Below are 17,534 nucleotides of genomic sequence, written 5' to 3'. Positions count from 1 at the left end.
TGTCTGAGTATAGTGTCATGTCATGCTTTTCAAATGTTGTGAAATGCTATGCTCTAAAGGTCTGTTGTTAGTATAATTTTGGAGGACGTACTTTTGTTTTCCTTATTTGTGGTATGCAATGAGTTCAAATTTTGAACTTCTGTCTCTGTAGGAGGGTGCATGAGTCTTGGTGAAGAGTAGTATTATGTTTGAGTTTGTGTTCTACGTACTCACCCCTGGTCCTGTTGTGTATGCAGAAGGGGGTTGAACTCTAGGCATCTGTATGCAGTATAGGTAGAGTGTTGTTGCAGTCTTTAATTTAAGATGATCCCCCCTCAGGGGTGAGATGTTGTAAGGGCTATACTGTGTTGCGCCCTACATTTTTCTGCCATCTTTCCATGTGGTAATATGTACATATTTAGGAAGGTTTTGTTACTGAACCTGTATGAATAATTTATGATTTAAAATATTTATAGGTCTCATTGATTGTTTTATTTTCCATCTTACGTATTGTATTTTTATTTATTTTTCTAAGGGGAAGAGATGTGTTGTAACCTAATGTTGTTATAATGCATCCTCTCCATAGTTTCTCAGTTCCCCGCTACTCAGCCAGTGAGTGTGTGATGTGTTGGAGTGTCGATGAGTGTCAGTGGAGAGAGTGGACTGAGTAGGGGGGATGCTGCTCCTGATTGGGGGTTTCTATATAACCTGTGACCTAAGAGATATCATCTTCATTAAATCTACATTTTGTAACCTATGTGAGCCGGCTCTTTTAGTTACAACAGTCCCACATCCCAAATGTATTCGTAGGTGGCTACAACTGGTACCAACTACTTTCAAAGATGGCACCAACCAATGGTACTGCATTCGGTTCCAGCACCACTAGTTTCCTTTTAGCACATGAGATCCTGCATGTAATGCCAGCAGAGTCTTGCTTTGAATGAGAATAATAATAAACCACTTCAACTCCTATATTTGGCTAGTCAGGATATGAGTAAACATTGCATGATGTTCTCATCCCCCCCAGAAGAAACCACCCTCTCCATGAAGTCTATCCACTCAGGACCCCCATCAGACCCCTAACCTCACCTTGTCTTCTCCAGAGGACTGCAACCCATCAGCGCCATGCTCACACCCATGCCAAATGCTTCAAACTCTTCCGTGACCATCCTAGATGCTTCAAAACATGCAATTGTCCTTCAGTTCCTGAAGACATCCTCTGTGGACCCTTCAACTTTTGCCATCTACAGATCAGTCTCCCTGATACCATTTCCAGCCAAGGTCTTAGAGAAAATCATCAACAGATGCCCCACCGAATACCTCAATGATCACCAACTCTTTGATGAATACTAAAGACTTTTAAATGAAGCGAGTATTATCATGCACCGCATTTACCACATTGCATCTGGGTTAATTGTGTGCTGGTATGCCAGCAGTGTGCTCCCTCCTCATTTTGCGATTGGCTCTTTGCTGAGTTATTGGGCTGACGAGCTCTGGGATGCACCTGTGCTCTGGGAGTGGTACTACACCTGAAATACTGTGAGCAGCATTGCCAGCACTCCTAAAATTTCACTTGTTGCTTTCCATTGAAGAAGAAAAACAATTTTGATACACATGTCTAGAAATACACAGCACTGGCTGCACCAACAATGGTGAATACTAAAGACTTCCAAATGAAGTGAGTGTTATCATGCACTGCATTTACTACAATGCATCTGGCTAACTGTGTGCTGGTATGCCAGGCAGTGCGTTCCCTCTTCCTTTTGTGACTGGCTTATTGATACCACTCAGTCTGGTTTTAGACCCAACCACAGCACATAAACTTCCCTCATTGCTTCCATGAATGACATCCTCATGACTCTGGATGGAAGAGACACCTCATTACCCTGGACCTCTCTGCAGTGTTTGACATGGTCTCTCACTCCATCCACATCCAGAGCCGACACCACATCAGAATCCAAGGACACGCACTCCAATGGTTCTACTCCTTCCTGACTGAAAGGACACAGTCATTCAGCCTGGTACCATACACCTTGGTCGCCCACGACCTCATGTGCGGGGTTCCACTAGGATCCTCCCTGATTCTAAAACTCTTCAATCTCGCATCATCAATGTCCTCTCCTATACTGATGACAAGCAAGTCATTTTCTTCCTCACAGATGCCTTGTCATTCATTAACCTGGATCAATTTCAATGCCTGCATGACTTAAACCGCCCACTGGATGAAGACCAGCTGTTCTGAAGCTGAACGCCAACAAGACGAAATTGTGATCTTTATGAAGAGCACTTTACTGTGGGACTCCACCCAGTGGCCAACTGATCTAGGAACGATACCAACCCCCCACCAGCTATGCCAAGAACCTTAGGATAGTCTTCAATAGCAAACTTGGCTTGGCTGTCAAGGTCAATGCCATCATCTCATGCTGCACTAACCTAAAGATGCTGCGGAAGATTTTCGAATGGCTCCCAATCAGCACTCCCATAACCATCACACACACCCTCTTCACAAGCAAGCTGAACTACGGAAACACCCTCTATTTAGGGATCAACAAAAACTCACCATAAGTCTGCAGGCCATTCAGAACTTGTCAACCCGAATCCCTCTCAACTTTCCATACCGCACTCACATCACACTGCACCTGAAGGAACTCTATTGGTTCCCCATACACAAACAAGCACAATTCAAACTCCTCACCCACACTTTTAAGACACTACATAACACTGTCCCATCATATCTCAACAATCTTATCTGTGTTCACAAATCATTCAGACACCTTCTCTCGTCCAGACTCCTATTTGCACACACCCCACGCACACGGAAAACCGTATCTGGTGGTCGAACCTTTTTGTACATCACTCCTAAAGCAGGGAACGATCTCCTGCTACACGTAAGAGCCTCCTCCTCGCTTGAATTCCTCAAGAAGCTGAAGACATGGCTTTTTGAGTAGCCTTACTAGTACCTACATTTGGCTTGACTCATACCTGCTCAGTAACAGTGTTCCTTCCTGGTTTATAGTGTGCTCTACAAATCTACATAAAATAATACACCATAACACAGTATTATATAAGTATAAGTAAGTATAAGTATAAACCATTTTATAACGCGCTCCGTTACTGGAGAGTATCCTGGCGCGGGGGAAAAATAAAAGCAGATAGCAGAGCATGGGAAGGAATCTTAGATTACACTATTAAACAGATGTGTTTTCAAATGTTTTTTGAAGGCATCTACTGTCGGTGTGGAGCGCAGATGAAAGGGAAGTGCATTCCAAGCGCGAGCCACCACCACCGAGATCGACTGGCCGCCAAGTCTGGCACGTTTAAAGCGGGGCAGGGACAGTTTAAACAAAGTAGAAGATCTCAGGGTGCGTGCCGGGACATAGCTAGTGAATCTTCTTCTCAGATACTGAGGGCCAAGATTATGGGTAGCACGAAACGCCAGAACCAAAGATTTAAACCGGATGCGTTGTGCAACAGGGAGCCAGTGGAGTGTGCGCATCTCAGCGCGAACGCTCTTCCATCTAGGGATGTTAAATAATAGACGGACAGCCGCGTTCTGAATAATTTGCAGGCGTTTGACTAGGTAAGCAGGGATGCCACTGAACAATGCATTAGCATAGTCTAACCTGGCCAGTATGAGCGCTCGAGCAACAGACTCCCTGGCCTCTTTTGGGAGCAGGGGAAAAAATTTGCAAAGCATTTTTAAAGTAGAAAAACATGATGTGACATAACATAACATAACATAGTGTTCATGATGCTCCTTTTGATGATTTGTGATGGCTGGACTCTTTTTGACTTATGGAATGCCTTGTGCAGGCTTGAGGCTTCTGTTTAACGGGGATTGTTCCTGATTAGCATTCCAAATCTTTCAACACAGCATATGCAGTTATCAAGCAGCAAACAGTGAATGCAGCAGGATAGGTGGTATCTGGGCCCCAGAGGTACAGTAGGTAATTGGTGTTTAGAGGCACAGTGCTTTGGGGCACTCACAGGATGTAAATTGTGTGAGACACTGTAACGGGGCTTCTGTAGAAAGGGGATGTGAAAACAGTAGAAAGGTAGGTAATGCATTTGAGTAATTCACAGGAGGAGTTCGATCTGCTGATGATGAATAAACACACTTTTTCACACTATTCACCCAGCAGAGTAGGTTTAGGGCTTTGATGCTGATTGGTCCTATGTCATGAGAGGTCCCTTAAGCCACACTGACATTTCATTCATCTTGGGAAAGCTAGTTTTTATTTTTAACATGTTAAACAGTGTAAGGCCCTGCCTCTACTGGGCCCTCCTTTCTGTACTTGTCAGTGCTGTCTCAGCAAAAGAAATCTGAAAGTCCCCCAAAACATCTATGTGACAGGCTTGGAGGCTGGACCTGACTGAAGTCATTGTGCGATGGTGGGGAAAGAAGCAGGAGGAGGATGACAATTTGAAGAATAAGGGCCAAGAGGTGAACCACTAGGAGGGCTAGGGCGGCCAGAGCCAATTAGGACAAGGATCTGAAGAACCAGGCCCAGGAAGACCTAATCTATGAGAACCAGGTTTATCAAATCCGAGGGACCAGAAGCAAATAGACAATGAGGAACAGGAAAATGAATAACAGCACCAGGGCTACCATGGCCTGGGTTAGAAGGATCAGGAGGGCCAGGAGGATGTGGAACATGGCCATCTGGACCCAGTAGACAAGGGACCAAAGGAACAAAAGTATCAGAGGTAGAAGTGAAAAAATTTCCTGTGCGAACCAACCAGGATCAGAGGGATGATGAAAACTAGGGACAGGTGTAGCAGACCTAAGTAGACAGACTAAATAGGACCATTGCCAGGAAACCAATGGAGAGAAGGACTAGAAGGACCAGAGACAGGAGGGCAAACACCACAGACATCAGATCAAGGATGACCAAGGAGCCAGAAGCAAAAGGACCCAGACCATGAAGGGCTCAACCAGAACTTCCAGGGCTGCCAGGACCTGTGGAGATCCTAGGTTAGAATGACCATGGCTCAGCAGGTCCAGGAGTGTCAGACTCAGGGAGATTCTAAACCAGGGTCACAAGAACTACATGAACCAGGGTGGTCCACAACATAGGAACTAGGAAGACAACTGCCAGAGGGAAGACCAGACCCAATAGGACCATTACTAAGTGGACCATGATAGAGGGGCCCATGCTCAGGTAGACAAGAACAGGCTAGAATATGTAAACTAGGAGATAAGGAGGACTAGTAAGGAGTAGGATGGTATAGGAGAACTGGGAACTAGGAGGGCTAGGGAAACCAAGGAAGAGGATGAAAAAGCTCAGGACCTGGATCCTGTAAAATAGGAGAACCAGGATCCGAACAACTAGAGGTGGGAGTGCTTAGGAATGACGAGTAGTCAAACTAGGACCAGAAAGTGCAGGAACAGGAAGTTCTTAGACTAGCATGAACTGGAGCTCAAGGAATATCAGAACTTGGAAAGGCAAGGCTGATCTGTAACAGCACAAGTTATTGCAGAGCCTTGCAGGCAAGGATCAGGAGCACGAGGGCAAGGAGAATCAGGACCAGATTGAAGAGGACTATGAAGATCAGGACCTAAAGGGCAATGGTCAGTATGTCCATTATATAAGGATAAGCAGGACAGGGATTCGGAAGACCGAGGGGGGGGGGGCAGTACAAGGGCACTCAGAAGACCAGAGCAAAAGATATAAGTAAACTAAAAGGATCATGACTAGGAGGATCAGGAACAGGGCTAAGAGGGTCATTACGACCTTGGGGACCAGGGCTTGGTTTACCAAGTGGGACAGAGCAATCATTACAAGCAGCACAGCCAGGTTGAGGAGGATCTGAGATAAGAAGGACAATCAACATCTGGAAGACCAAGTGGAATGGACAGAGGTGGGCAGGAGGAGCAGGACCAAAATGACCAGGCTCAGGAAAACCTGAGCAAGGAGAACATGGATCAAGAGGACCTCATTCAGTGGCTTCAGTACCATTAGGACTAAATGGACAAGGAACAGATCCAGGAGAACAAGGACAACCCAAACTATGAGGACCAAGGTTAAGAGTGCCAGGACAAGAGAAGCAAGATTGACCAGGACCTGCAGCACAAGGGCTATGATGTTGATGGTAAGGAGAACCAGGACAAGGTGTCTAGGACCAAGAGGACCACAAAGGTACAGGGCTAGATGGGCAAAAACTGTGGGAACCAGAAAGGGCAATGAGGGCCAAAAGTCAAACGTTTATGATAACAAGCACAGTAGGACAAGAATGGCAAGGAGACCAAGATTAAGGTAGCAACTGGGTCAGGTTCAAGAGCGCTAGATTCAGGAGAACACAATCTATAATGAACAGGACCAAGAGGATATGGGGAAATAGGCACTAAATATCGAGAAGGACAAGGACTATGAAAAACACATATAGTATGACTTTGACCAGGAGTGCCCGGTAGCTGAGACTAATACACAGGCAGCCACAGTCGGAGGGAGAAGTTCTAAGACCAGGAATCTGTCTAGAATCTGTCTAGACCATTTGAAACCACCGCAATGGAGCGCACACCGCTAGCATCGAGGCCATTGACGGTTGTTTGGCGGCCTTCTCCTCCACCCCTAACCATTTCTCTACTGATGAGGGAAGTTATCCCGAAACCCGAGCCATGTCTCGGGCGATGCCCAAAAACCCGGGACATGTATCGGGTCTAGAGATTCATCAGTCCAACAAGTACCGACTTGCACCCACCTGGGTGATCCACTATTGCACTACAAGTACCAGAGTCCCGAGGGGCGATCCGGAGGAGGGGCTAGCGGTGTGCGCTCCATTGCGGTGGTTTCAATTGATTGGCTCACTTGAGCTTTGAGCCGACGGGCTCCTGGATGCTGCCCTGCGTGCCGATTCGGGCATCGAGGCCATTGACGGTTGTTTGGCGGCCTTCTCCTCCACCCCTAACCATTTCTCTACTGATGAGGGAAGTTATCCCGAAACCCGAGCCATGTCTCGGGCGATACCCAAAAACCCGGGACATGTATCGGGTCTAGAGATTCATCAGTCCAACAAGTACCGACTTGCACCCACCTGGGTGATCCACTATTGCACTACAAGTACCAGAGTCCCGAGGGGCGATCCGGAGGAGGGGCTAGCGGTGTGCGCTCCATTGCGGTGGTTTCATCTGTCTAGACCATGTAGCTATTAATCCCAGGGGAGGGGATCAAATTCAAAGGCTCAGAAGGCTAGAGTAACACTATATCATTGATATACAGACCAAGGCTCCTAAAGGGTTGATCAGCAATGAGGAGCTGTCAGTTCACCTAGAAGAAGGTAGTTAGATGAATGGGTTCCTTGAAACCTAGGGCTTCGGACCTGATGAAGGAAGAGACCAAATGTCTTCATAGATGATCTTTGGCGAGTACTTTACAAATTATGTTATTAGACAGTCTATCCTAATGGTACTTATTCCTGATTGACTGCTGTTCACAAATCAACTAGAAATGATTTTATCTTATTTCTTCCTTTTACTCTCTCCTTTTAATTTTTTTATTGTGGTTTCCTTTCCTTGTTTTTGTCTTAATTATACTGTTGGCTGAACACACTGTTAGGAGACAGAAAGGGTGCTACACATGGTATATTCGAAAAATTGACAATTTTTTTTGCTGGGGACATGAGTAGCGGAGGGATCTATGACAAAATATAGAAACCCAAAATATTGAGATACAAAAATATCGGAGGAATAATATCGATGTAAACAACATCGATATCCTATCTACAACAAGGTAAGCACTAAAATATCACGGAAAAAAATATTGATGTCAAAAATATCGTTTTTAAAAAAATATTGTTTTTTTATTCAAAGAAATATGTAAAATTAATTTTAAAATACTTAACAATATAATAAACATAGTTAAAATGATTTTATATTATTTGAAATTAATAAGTACTATGCATAATTTAATTATTTTTTTTAAAATATACATATAATATATATATACTTACTTGATAATTAGTTTTAATATTTATTGTAATAACTTATAAATAATTAAATATATTATAAATTACAAATTCATCTACACACATAAAATTAATAACATAAATAAAAATAAAATAATTATGCAAAATAAATTTAAAAAAATTAATTTACTTGTAATATTTTTAACATTAATTATATAATGCATTAACTAACAGCATACAAAATATATTAAATAACAGAGGGAATAAAATAGTATTCCAACTCCAAAAAAACAACAGTAAGGAAAATGTTGGATAGCGTAGGGGTAAAAATAACTATTCCCACTCCAAAGAGTGCAACAGTAGGGAAAGTGTTGGATAGCGTACGGCTAAAAATGACTATTCCCACTCGAAATAGGGCAACAGTAGGGAAAGTGTTGGATAGCGTAAGGGTAAAAATTACTATTCCCACTCCAGAGAGTGCAACAGTAGGGAAAGTGTTGGATAGCGGAGGGGTAAAAATTACTATCCCCACTCTAAAGAGTGCAACAGTAGAGTGCAACAGTAGGGAAAGTGTTGGATAGCATAGGGGTAAAAATTACTATTCCCACTCCAGTGAGTGCAACAGTAGGGAAAGTGTTGGATGGCGTAGGGGTAAAAATTACTATTTCCACCCCAGAGAGTGCAACAGTAGGGAAAGTGTTGGATAGCGTAGGGATAAAAATTACTATTCCCACTCCAAAGAGTGCAACAGTAGGGAAAGTGTTGGATAGCGTAGGGGTAACAATTACTATGCCCACTCCAGAGAGTGCAACAGTAGGGAAAGTGTTGGATAGCGTAGGGGAAACAATTACTATTCCCACTCCAGAGAATGCAACAGTAGGGAAAGTGTTGGATAGCGTAGCGGTAAAAATTACTATTCCCACTCCCGAGAGTGCAACAGTAGGGAAAGTGTTATATAGCGTAGGGGTAAAAATTACTATTCCCACTCCAGAGAGTGCAACAATAGGGAAAGTGTTGGATAGCGTAAGGGTAACAATTACTATTCCGACTCCAGAGAGTGCAAAAGTAGGGAAAGTGTTGGATAGCGTAGGGGTAAAAATTACTATTCCCACTCCAGAGAGTGCAACAGTAGGGAAAGTGTTGGATAGCGTAGGGATAAAAATTACTATTCCCACTCCAAAGAGTGCAACAGTAGGGAAAGTGTTGGATAGCGTAGGGGTAACAATTACTATGCCCACACCAGAGAGTGCAACAGTAGGGAAAGTGTTGGATAGCGTAGGGGTAAAAATTACTATTCCCACTCCAGAGAGTGCAACAGTAGGGAAAGTGTTGGATAGCGTAGGGGTAAAAATTACTATTCCCACTCCAGAGAGTGCAACAGTAGGGAAAGTGTTGGATAGCGTAGGGGTAACAACTACTATTCCCACTCCAGAGAGTGCAACATTAGGGAAAGTGTTGGATAGCATAGGGCTAAAACTTTCTATTCCCACTCCAGAGAGTGTAACAGTAGGGAAAGTGTTGGCTAGCGTAGTGGTAAAAATTACTATTCCCACTCCAGAGAGTGCAACAGTAGGGAAAGTGTTGGATAGCGTAGGGGTAAAAATTACTATTCCCACTCCAAAGAGTGCAACAGTAGGGAAAGTGTTGGATAGCGTAGGGGTAACAATTACTATTCCCACTCCAGAGAGTGCAACAGTAGGGAAAGTGTTGGATAGCGTAGGGGTAAAAATTACTATTCCCACTCCAGAGAGTGCAACCGTAGGGAAAGTGTTGGATAGCGTAGGGGTAAAAATTACTATTCCCACTCCAGAGAGTGCAACAGTAGGGAAAGTGTTGGATAGTGTAGGGGTAACAACTACTATTCCCACTCTAGAGAGTGCAACAGTAGGGAAAGTGTTGGATAGCATAGGGCTAAAACTTACTATTCCCACTCCAGAGAGTGTAACAGTAGGGAAAGTGTTGGATAGCGTAGGGGTAAAAATTACTATTCCCACTCCAGAGAGTGCAACAGTAGGGAAAGTGTTGGATAGCGTAGAAGTTACAAATAACACACTTATAAAAAATCATTAATATTGTAAATTATAAAAAAAATAATTATTGTATTAATCTAAACTATTTACAAAAACCAATAAATATATATTTTTTAAATAATTATCAATTAATAAAAATTAATTACCAATTAATGTAAAAGATTTTATAATTCCTAAAAAAGTATTAATTAATTTAGTATAATTAAATTACTTCTCACCCTATTCCCCTATAAACCCATAACCCGCTACAAATATAATTAACAATTAATCAATTAATTAAGATAAATGAGCAATTAATAAAAATTAATTACCAATTAATTTAAAAGATTTTATAATTCCTAAAAAATTATTAATTAATTTAATATAATTAAATTACTTCCCACCCTATTCCCCTATAAACCCATAACCCACTACAAACATAATTATCTATTAATCAATTAAGTAAAGTAAATTACCAATTAATAAAAATTAATTACCAATTAATTTAAAAGGTTTTATAATTCCTAAAAAATAAAAAATTAATTTAGTATAATTAAATTACTTCCCACCCTATTCCCCTATACCCGCTACGGTACTAAAATGCTACATTTACTTAAATTACATTGAAAAAATAGTAGATATTAAATACATAATAATATACATAAAAATAATATAAAAATCGATATTAATAACATCGATATTACTAATATCGATATTAGTAACATCGATATTACTTACATCGATATTAACAAAATAGATATTACTTACCTCCGAAATTCTGTCCCTTCGATATTAAAAAATTCGATATTACTTACCTTCTATATTATGTCCGTTTGATATTTCAAACTCGATATTATGGTATATCGATATTAACACATCAATATTTTGTCTGCATACCGTAGCGGAGATATGAAGGCAGGCGTGGAAAAGTGACCATTTAGGCCATCCAGGTCAAGATTTTGGCCGTTTATCAATTGATATAATATGGATACTTGATGTGGGCAACGGTAATATTATGCTTACATGGTGTCACTATTTCCTGACTGAAGTCTTTTGTCTGTGTTTATGCGTCCAACAAGCCCCTTCAGGGCACAATTGTGGCATGAACTAATTTTTACTTTATCTCCGATGTGATTTCTTAGCATTTGTTATGAAATGCCACTGTGATATGTATCATTAAGTGCATTTATTAGTGCTACTATACCAGCATTGTGGTGATATTTACCACGCCAAGATGGTGTTGGGCTATTCATTTACTTAAGCTCCTTTTCTGTATTCCAGAACTTATGTTAAGATTGTGACTGTTTCCGGCACGCCGGATACTGACGAAGGCGACTGCTGAAACGCGTCTGTTTTTTTGCTGCAGAGTTCTAATAAACACTTTATGACCTCACCCTCCTAGAGTGCATCAATCTGTGTGTTTTTGACACCGAAAACTGGAGCGTTTATTTATGGCACTGACACACCCCTGTGCGTAAATGCACCCGTCTGCTAGTGCACGGACTTTGGTGTAGTCACGGAAGCTTGAATCTATCTATCTATCTATCTATCTATCTATCTATCTATCTATCTATCTATCTATCTATCTATCTATCTATCTATCTATCTATCTATCTATCTATCTATCTACATATATATATATATATATATATATATATATATATATATATATATATATATATCCACTGAAAAAACCATAGGTTATAGACCATATATAGTTAGGAATTAGCATTTACAAAACCTTGAAAATTCACTGAAAAAACCATAGGTTATAGACCATATATAGTTAGGAATTAGCATTTAGAAAACCTTATTTTACTCACACAAAACCATTGAAATTCCATATATAGTTAGTTGCACTAACTATATATCGCGCACCCGCAATCCACTGCTGATGATGTCACATATTACATCATTCATGACATGGTCAGTGACATCACTGATGACATCACTGATGACATCTCAAATGACATCACTGATGACATCTCAAATGACATCACTGATGACATCATCTAGTGTCTGTGTGTTTTTGTAAAGTTTAAATACGTTTTACATATTGAAGAATGAGTGGATGTATGGAAGACTGAGTGTGTGTGTGGCTGGCTTGGAGGTGTGTGACTTTGTGCATATCAATGTGTACTTGTATCAGTGATTGTATAAGAGAGTAAGTATGTGTTAGTATATGTGTGAAAAGTATGGTGTTCTGTGTTTAACTATAGATGAGGAAATCGAAGTGTGATTGATTCTTCACAGGACTGACTAGGTGTATGAGTGCATATGATAGTGTTGTAATAATGAGTGACTGTATGTATGAGTGATTGTATGGGTGAATGAGTGAATGTGTGTGTAGACGTAGGAATCAGTGAGTGCGTATGTAGTAACTGGTATTGGTGTGTCATGATGTCATCAGTGATGTCATTTGAGATGTCATCAGTGATGTCATTTGAGATGTCATCAGTGATGTCATCAGTGATGTCACTGAAGTATGGTGTTCTGTGTTTAACTGTATAGATGAGGAAATGGAAGTGTGATTGATTCTTTACAGGACTGACTTGGTGTGTGAGTAACTCCATGGATGAGTGGCAGTGTGTGACTGTCTGCATAGGTGTATGAGTGCATATGATAGTGTTGTAATAATGAGTGACTGTATGTATGAGTGATTGTATGGGTGAATGAGTGAATGTGTGTGTAGACGTAGGAATCAGTGAGTGCGTATGTAGTAACTGGTATTGGTGTGTCATGATGTCATCAGTGATGTCATTTGAGATGTCATCAGTGATGTCATCAGTGATGTCATTTGAGATGTCATCAGTGATGTCATCAGTGATGTCACTGACCATGTCATGAATGATGTAATATGTGACATCATCAGCAGTGGATTGCGGGTGCGCGATATATAGTTAGTGCAACTAACTATATATGGAATTTCAATGGTTTTGTGTGAGTAAAATAAGGTTTTCTAAATGCTAATTCCTAACTATATATGGTCTATAACCTATGGTTTTTTCAGTGAATTTTCAAGGTTTTGTAAATGCTAATTCCTAACTATATATGGTCTATAACCTATGGTTTTTTCAGTGAATTTCATTGGTTTTTTAACAGCTAATATCTGTAGCTGTAAAATGTATTCTTCTTTAAATCCAAAAATATATTTTATATGTTTATTAATAATTTTTATTTTTAAATATTTTTTTTCTTCGTTCCCGCTTCGCGAATCGGGAAGCTTCCCGTTAGCTGACCTTGATGCCGCGAAATAGACCGCGAGCCGGTAAACGTTCCTTTACCGCAACTGCCGCGTTAGAAAACAACATTGTGACGCCTCCCGTCCGCATGACGTTTCGCGTTGTCGCGTGATACGTCATATGACGTGCTACGTTAGCGACTTAATTCGACCGAAACACAAAATGGTGGACTCCCGTAACGCTTAAAGTTCGCGAACCGGGGCGCTCAACAGTTCGCGTACCGGGTCGCTCCCTGGGAAGCGCACCATCAAAAAAGGTGGGAAAGTAGTTCACAGAAAATCTACTGGAGACAATTTCACCAAATATAGATTAGCTCATACTACATACCAATCCCTACCATTTTCACAAATTTGATTGGAATTCCATTTAACCATTTAACCTGTAGACTTCTCTAAATACCCTGAGGTAAATTACTTCTCAAAACACATCTGAAGTGTTGGAATTGACAACCAATGAAAATGTTACTTTCATTTTCTACTTTTTTTACCTGACATTTGATTGGTTATGTACCTGAATATATATAAAGAAAGAGAGAGAAACACAGCCATTTTGACTACTACTTCCTGAATTACATTGCAAGATAATTTTCACTCACAACTTAAACTTCTTTTTAGAAGGTGAGATATTATTTTATAAATTTGAAAACATTTTCAGATAGTTATATACTATCCCTCTGTAAGAGTTAGACATTGAGAAAGGCTTCTTTATTATAATTATGGATTGATTTAGGTTTCTGTGGTATAATTATGAATTTACTTAGGCTTCTTCACAGGCACTTTTTAATAGTACTACTTCACGCCTGAAACCATACAGTGCCCATAGATTACTTCTCTGTTATAAACTCACAAGTACCTGTCTGAACTTAAACCCAACAGTGCCCTATCTCTACTGATATATTTATTTTTTATGCAAATTACAGCAAGAAAATGGAAGGAGAGCAGAATATTTCCTTCGAAATTGTTCTGGAGAACAACACAGAAAAAGATATTGAGGACAATGATGACTCAGATTTCATGGATGAATCACGGGACCATGAATTAGTTCAATGTGTAGAATCTGTGGATCATTTACTTCATTATGATGACGGTCAAATGTGGGAAGTTATGTTCACTCAACAAGAGGACATATCTGACAGTCAAATGTTAGACATTCTATTAAATTTTGAAAAACAATCCGAAAAATAAAATTATATGCAATATTAAAAAATTATTTGAGTCTTTAATCATTTTTATATGTAATTCATAAACTAGTGAAATGTTAGAAATGTTATTAAATGTTGAAACACAATCACAATAATAAATAATTGCTTAAAAAATAAAAAAATTAAAAAATAATCAACAAAACCAACAATCAATTAACATACAGTATTTGAAAAGTCTATCATTCATTTTTCATTATAGTACGCTGCCTAGAACGCTTCCCGGTTCGCGGACCGGGCGCTAACCACGAAAAAAAACAAAAAAAAAATATTATTTTTTTTGCCCCGCGGGGCCCTTTTAAAGCCTCCACATTAAACCTAGGGGATCAGGGAGGATCTACTATGCCCCCTTATGGTTATTTCCACCTTTGTTTTGGCCTCCTCTTGTCTCTCAATCCTCCCGAGAGACAAGATGGCGGCCGCTCCGGACTGTTTAGAATGTTGACAGACACCGGAGAGCCAATCAGCTTCGCTACGCGAAGTTCCGTTACGCGAAAAGTACGCGAACCGGAGCGCTGCCCGGTCCGCTGTTACAGATATATATCTTTTTTTAAACGTTAATTTCTCAAAATCCACTGAAGCACATATATTGAGACCTACAAAAGGCACATCGGGCTACCAGTCCCTACAATTTTGCCAAGTTTCGTGCAAATCCATTCAGCCGTTCGGGCTAAAAGTGAGGCCAACCGCCCTATGGAAAACTCAATGTTAAAAACACGTTTTGGGACCCCCCTTTTTTCTCGGCCCCCCCTGGACGAACACCCCCCAAATTTTCAGAGGCTGCTCAGAAACAAAATGTTCCATTTTCCAGAAAATTTCAGCCAATTCCGTCCACAAACGCCAAAGTTATTAGACATAGAATTTTCAAAAATCCCATAGGAAAAAAATCCTAACTATATATACCTACTGGCGACCGCCAGTAGGTAATATATATATATATATAGATATATATCTATAGATATAAATATATATGAAAGTTCCAAGGTACCCACAGGTAAGGATGCACTCATCCAGCTGCCCTTGTTTCAAGCGGGTAAAAGACATCACAGCACCCCAGTCTGCAGCTTCTCATGTCTCGTTTAAAAGCCTGACGCGTTTCTGAGCCTACGCTCATCTTCAGAGGCTCGACTTGAGTTTCTGACGCTTTGACACTCCCACTAATTAACCGCCCTCAGATGAGCGAACTCGTCTGAGTTGGAACGCACTGTCTTGTGGGACTTATAGTCCATGTCTCTTCCCTGTGTGGGTGCGTGTTCTGCCATTTCACAGCCCAGGATGGGCCCCGGGATGCAGATGTCCATAGATCCCTCGGCTGCTGCTTCACAACAGGCTCGGCAACTTCCGACCCGTGACCCCCATGGTTCTTAAGCTGGGGGGGGGGGGGTGCACACCTTCGTGGCTGAGCTGCCGCGTGTAAATGAAAGCTTCAAGGTGCCCACAGGTAAGGATGCACTCATCCAGCAGCCCTTGTTTCAAGCGGGTAAAAGACATCACCGCACCCCAGTCTGCAGCTTCTCATGTCTTGTTTAAAAGCCTGAAGCGTTTCTGAGCCTACGCTCGTCTTCAGAGGCTCGACTTGAGTTTCTGACGCTTTGACACTCCCACTAATTAACCGCCCTCAGATGAGCGAACTCGTGTGAGTTGGAACGCACTGCCTTGTGGGACTTATAGTCCGTGTCTCTTCCCTGTATGGGTGCGTGTTCTGCCATTTCACAGCCCTGGATGGGCCCCGGGATGCAGATGTCCATAGATCCCTCGGCTGCTGCTTCACAACAGGCTCGGCAACCTCCGACCCGTGACCCCCATGGTTCTTAAGCTGGGGGGTGCACACCTTCGCGGCTGGGCTGCCGCGTGTAAATGAAAGCTCCAAGGTGCCCACAGGTAAGGATGCACTGATCCAGCAGCCCTTGTTTAAAGCGGGTAAAAGACATCACCACACCCCAGTCTGCAGTTTCTCATGTTTTGTTTAAAACCCTGACGCGTTTCTGAGCCTACACTCGTCTTCAGAGGCTCGACTTGAGTTTGTGACGCTTTGACACTCCCACTAATTAACCGCCCTCAGATGAGCGAACTCGTGTGAGTTGGAACGCACTGCCTTGTGGGACTTATAGTCCGTGTCTCTTCCCTGTATGGGTGCGTGTTCTGCCATTTCACTGCCCTGGATGGCCCCCGGGATGCAGATGTCCACAGATCCCCCGGCTGCTGCTTCACAACAGGCTCGGCAACTTCCGACCCGTGACCCCATGGTTCTTAAGCTGGGGGGCTGCACACCTTTGCGGCTCGGCTGCCGCGTGTAAATGAAAGCTCCAAGGAACCCACAGGTAAGGATGCACTCATCCAGCAGCCCTTGTATCAAGCGTGTAAAAGACATCACCGCACCCCAGTCTGCAGCTTCTCATGTCTCGTTTAAAAGCCTGACGCGTTGCTGAGCCTACGCTCGTCTTCAGAGGCTCGACTTGAGTTTCTGACGTCTGACACTCCCACTAATTAACCGCCCTCAGATGAGCGAACTCGTGTGAGTTGGAACGCACTGCCTTGTGGGACTTATAGTCCATGTCTCTTCCCTGTATGGGTGCGTGTTCTGCCATTTCACAGCCCTGGATGGGCCCTGGGATACAGATGTCCATAGATCCCTCGGCTGCTGCTTCACAACAGGCTCGGCAACTTCCGACCCGTGACCCCCATGATTCTTAAGCTGGGGGGTGCACACCTTCGCGGCTGGGCTGCCGCGTGTAAATTAAAGCTCCAAAGTACCCACAGGTAAGGATGCACTCATCCAGCAGCTCTTGTTTCAAGCGTGTAAAAGACATCACCACACCCCAGTCTTCAGCTTCTCATGTCTCGTTTAAAAGCCTGACGCGTTTCTGAGCCTACGCTCGTCTTCAGAGGCTTGACTTAAGTTTCTGACGCTTTGACACTCCCACTAATTAACCGCCTTCAGATGAGCGAACTCATGTGAGTTGGAACGCATTGCCTTGTGGGACTTATAGTCCGTGTCTCTTCCCTGTATGGGTGCGTGTTCTGCGATTTCACAGCCCTGGATGGGCCCCGGGATGCAGATGTCCATAGATCCCTCGGCTGCTACTTCACAACAGGCTATGCAACTTCCGACCCGTGACCCCCATTGTTCTTAAGCTGGGGAGGGTGCACACCTTCGCGACTGGGCTGCCGCGTGTAAATGAAAGCTCCAAGGTACCCACA

The sequence above is a fragment of the Lissotriton helveticus genome, chromosome 4_1 (genome assembly GCF_964261635.1).
Source record: "Lissotriton helveticus chromosome 4_1, aLisHel1.1, whole genome shotgun sequence".
Classification (NCBI taxonomy): domain Eukaryota; kingdom Metazoa; phylum Chordata; class Amphibia; order Caudata; family Salamandridae; genus Lissotriton; species Lissotriton helveticus.
The sequence above is the reverse complement of the archived record's forward strand: the minus strand, read 5'-3'. Positions refer to the sequence as shown.